Here is a 4,874-nt window from a genome sequence, read left to right as displayed (position 1 = left end):
GTCACCCTTTCTTATTGTTACATCCAGTCCTTTAATTTTATGTCTGACTTGCCCCTAATTAGGTTGGTTGAGAGCCATTCAAGGTCAGAGGTTCATTTCTTTTCAATGCTCCAGGTGCCTAATGAAAGTAAGCAGGTAGTATACGTTCAGTAAATGTTTAAAGAGTGAATGAATAAATATATAGCCAAAAATAAATTTCTGCTGGTAATATGCTGACTTAGAAAAAGATTCCCAAATACCTTGACCTTGTTACTCTTTGTAGATGATGAAGTCAATAGACACTATTTTTTAAGGTTTTGTGTGTGTGGTGATCTAAAAATGGAAGTTGGATGAGAAAAGCAAAGCAGATTTCTGCAGATAGTTTTTATCCCCTTGGAAACATATAAATAAAGCCCATTCTAATTTTTTCTGGTTCAGAAAGAGAACGCATTTTGGCTCAAAGTGCATTATTATTCAAAAGATAGCTTCATGCTGGCCAACCTAATCCAGTCAGAATTATGTTCTAATTTATTTAACTTTTCCCCTAAGAAGGACGAAATGGTTGACTCAATAGTGGTTAGAACTCTTTTTCTCTTCGAAAGAGATAATCCAAAAAATGAAAAGGGCCACCTCCAGGATCCCACCCCCAGCATTTCTTTTATTACCATCCAGAGTGAAAAGGACCAGTAAAAAGTTGGTTTTGTCACATTCTATCAATCACACAGGCCACCCTTGGTACTCTTCCCAGGTTATCTTCACCTGTGGGTGCCTGTGTTTCTTGCCGAGACCCTGACTGATAGATTTAAAGAAACTTTTTTTTTTTTTAATTTATGAACTCATCTCACTCACTTTGGACCTAATGCTTATTGCTACTTCATCTGCTCTGATTTCTGGGGTCCCCCATATACCATGATTTGTGTTCTGGGTTACTATATTATGTGTCCCAGCCTCCAGGATCCATGCATATTTGTTGCTGAAACGCCAGCCTGTTTCCACATGACCACAAGTGGGATCCAGACACCTATTATTGATTCTCCCACTGTTTGGTTCTATCCTTGGTGCCATCCTTGTTATCTCCTCTTGCAAATTTTACCAGGAATTGTTAGAATCATAACTCAACTTCCCTTGTACTTTACATATTGTAGACATTCCACTGCTGGCAAATTCCTGCCTGCTGACCCTGCCCTAATCCATGAGAGGCTGGTCTGCCCATCTATCTCTCTTCTTTAGTCTATCTCATGCTCTCAACGTGGAACCTTTCACTCCCAATATTAGTGTCTTCATTTTCCCTGATCTTTAAAATGAGAGGTCTGAATAAATTACTCAGTCATCAATTAATAGTGTTGCCCAGGGGTCAATAAACATTCTATAAAAAAAACAGATTATAGTTTACGCTTTGCTGGCTGTGCAGTCTCTTTCATAACTACTCAATTCTGCAGCCACAGACACTGCATAAACAGATAAGAATGGCTATGTTCCAATTTTTTCTTCTTCTTCTTTTTTTTTTTTTTACAAAAACAGGTGGTAGACTGGATTTGGCTCACAAGTTATAGTTGGCCAACCCTGAGTCAAATCCTTTACTTTCTGCCCTTCACCTCTGCCACTAGTGATATGTTGGGTGGAAGGAACCCGACAAATCCTTTCTGTCCTGACTATAGGAAAATAATATAAACCATGAAAGTGATAAAGGAAGTCTTAGTCCATCGTCAATTTAGGGGCTCCTTGTCAGTGTGGCTTTCATATTATCTTGAGAATATACTCAGAAAAATTTTTTTTTCTTTTCTACAAAGCAGTTGGCTATGTTTTCCACATGGAACAGTGGCAGCAACAGCAAATATTCTATTTTTAGCCTAAAACTAACTCATGTGATATACAAGTTTAATGAGAGGAATATTTGAAAGAAAAATGGGAAAAAATAATAGTGTGAGCAATATTCCTGTTAAAATAAGGCAGGTAAATATATTCTAATTATGACTAGAACCTAAAGAAAATTGCCTCTTTAAAGATAAATAAACTCAACTCCAATAAAAAGGATACATTCTTATGTAGGTCACAGTATAAGAACAACATTTCTACTGAATTGAACTCACACAAATTTAGCTACTAGCTGAGCATTTTTACACATTTAGTCCAAAGTTATAAAATTTAGCCCATCTAAAAATTTTACTCCCCCAAAGCAATCTACAGATTCAGTGCAATTCCTATTTGTATTAATTTGCTGGGGCTGCCATAACAAAGTACTACAGACTGGGTAGCTTAAACGACAGAAATTCTTTTTCCCACAGTTCTGAAGGCCAGAAGGTGTTGGCAGGGTTGATTTCTTCTGAGGCCTTTCTCCTTAGCTTGTAGATGGTCTCTTCTTGTGTCTACACACTGTCTTCCCTCTCTACATGTCTATGTCCAAATTTCCTCTTCTTTTAAGGACAATAGCCATATTGAATCAAGTCCCACCCTAATGATCTCATTTTAACTTAATTACCTCTTTAAGATCCCATCTTCGAATACAGTCACATTCTGAGATACGAGGGTCAGGATTTTGACATGTGGATTTTGGGGGGCCACAATAGAGCCCATAATACTGTCGAAATCACAATTTTTTTTTTGCAGAAATAGAAAAATTCATCCGAAAATTCATATGGAATCTCAAGGGACACTGAGTCACCAAAACAATTTTGAAAAAGAACAAAGTTGTAAGTCTTACACTTTCTGTTTTCAAAACTTACTACAAAGCTACACTAGTCAAAAGCAGTATAAAGGAGATGTATAGACCAAAGTAATAGAATAGAGAACAGAAATAAATCCTTGCCTATATGGTCAAATGATTTTCAACAAGGGTGCCAAGACCACCACTTGATGAGGAAGGGAAATCTTTTCAACAAATGGTGCTGGGAAACTAGACAGCCATATTCAAAAGAATGAAGTTATACCCTTACCTTACACCATATTCAAAATAAACACAAAATCAATCAGAGACCTAAACATAAGATCTAAAACTATAAAACTCTTAGAGGAAGACATAAAGGAAAGGCTTCACATTAGGTTTAGCAATAATGTCTTGAATATGACACCAAAAGCAGAAGCTACAAAAGAAAAAATAGATAAGTTATACTACATTAAAATTAAAATCTCTTTATATCAAAGGACACTATCGACAGAATAAAAAGGGAATCCATAGGAGAAAATATCAATATTCAGGATATGTAAAGAACTCCTACAATTCAGCAACAGCAGCAGCAGCGGCAGAAACCCAATTTGATAATGGACAAAGGACTGGAATAGACATTTTTCCAAAGAAGATATCTAATGCGCCAATATGTACATGAAAAGATGTTCAACATTACTAATCGTTAGGGCAATGCAAATCAAAACCACAATGATAATGGTTATATGAAATAATAAATAATAAAGTATAATTTGCATGGAAAAGAAAAAACACAATGAGTTATCACTTCACATCTGTTAAGATAACTTATCAAAAAGAAAAAAAAGAAGATAACAATTGTTAGCAAGGATTTTGAGAAACTGGAACCCTTGCGCATTACTAGTGGGAATGTAAAAGAGTTCAGCCACTACGGAAAACAGTATGGCAGTTCCTCAAAAAATTAAAAGTAGAATTATTATATGATCCAGCAATTCTACTTCTGGGTATATATCTGGCTATGTCATCTTGGATGGCTATCTGGGAAACATACCAGGTAAGATAGTCATTCATTCTTTTATTTAACCAATATGTATTAAATGTTTGATGCCAATGTAAACAGAGAATTTGAGATCAAGAATTCCAGCTAGTACTCTGAGGAAATTATGCCTAATATTCTGACTCTGTATTTGTGTTTTGTAGTTTACAAATGTATTTGTTAAAATAACAATTCCATGAAAGGCTTAAAGGAAATTCCTTGAAGACTTAGATAAAAACAATCTAACGATGTTTCTGGAATTATACAGTATGATCATATGAAAAATTTATTTTAACTATATAATTTTGATGTAGACGTGAATTATAACATAAAGTCCTTTTACTGGGATTCTACACATTTAAAGTGCTCTAAGAAGAGAAGCCTGAACACAGTTTGAACCCCTGAATCTTGCCATACCTTAAGGTATCACTGGACTTTTCAGTTACTTGAGAAATTAATTCATCTTTGGTTAAGGCATTTTGAATTAGGTTTTCATTCCCCACTAAAAATGTCTTTATGATATAATAATTTTGGCATCTCTTTAAAAATAATAACAGCAAACAAAAGGGAAAGCAAGCAAAGAATGAGAACAATGTTTAAAGGATCACATACTGTGACTGATTTCTAGGCCTGAGCATTTTAGGCAGCCTTCTACTCTTAGCGTACAGCTTGCGTGTCCTCTTCCCCTTTTCTGAATTGCCAGATTCGGAGACTGGCACTCTTCAAGGATGACACCTACCGTTAGACAGATGGAGCTGAGGGGGGCAAGGCAGAGGCCAGGCAGACCCTGCCAACTCATTTGGCCTCAGGCCCAGCCCAACTCTACAACCATGACTGCTGTCACTACCCAGCTAAGGCTGGTCTCAGTGCTCCTTACTGTCAGTTTCGCTAGGCTCCTAAACATGACAGTGGTGTTGGAAACTCCTTGACCCTCCCAGGCCTGGTGGGTCCCTGTGCTAATGACATCTATGTGTGGTCAGACAGGTGTCCCTCGGTACTCGGACAGGCTGAAGCTGCCTCCCTTCCCAGAGGCTTCTGCACCACAGGGGTAGTCAGGGAAAATGTCTGGAACAGCTGTCACCCCTCTGACTGCCAGGCTGATCTGACTGGCTTTGTGGGTGTTCCCTTCTTCCACACAGCAACCAAAGGTGTTCAGTTCACACGCAACAACTTCCCAAAGAAGAATGTTCTTGTTTTTTCCCCTTCCCCAGGCCAGTC

This window comes from Pteropus vampyrus, unplaced genomic scaffold, assembly GCF_000151845.1.
Source record: "Pteropus vampyrus isolate Shadow unplaced genomic scaffold, Pvam_2.0 Scaffold123, whole genome shotgun sequence".
In the NCBI taxonomy this organism is placed as follows: domain Eukaryota; kingdom Metazoa; phylum Chordata; class Mammalia; order Chiroptera; family Pteropodidae; genus Pteropus; species Pteropus vampyrus.
Note: the sequence above shows the minus strand (reverse complement) of the source record.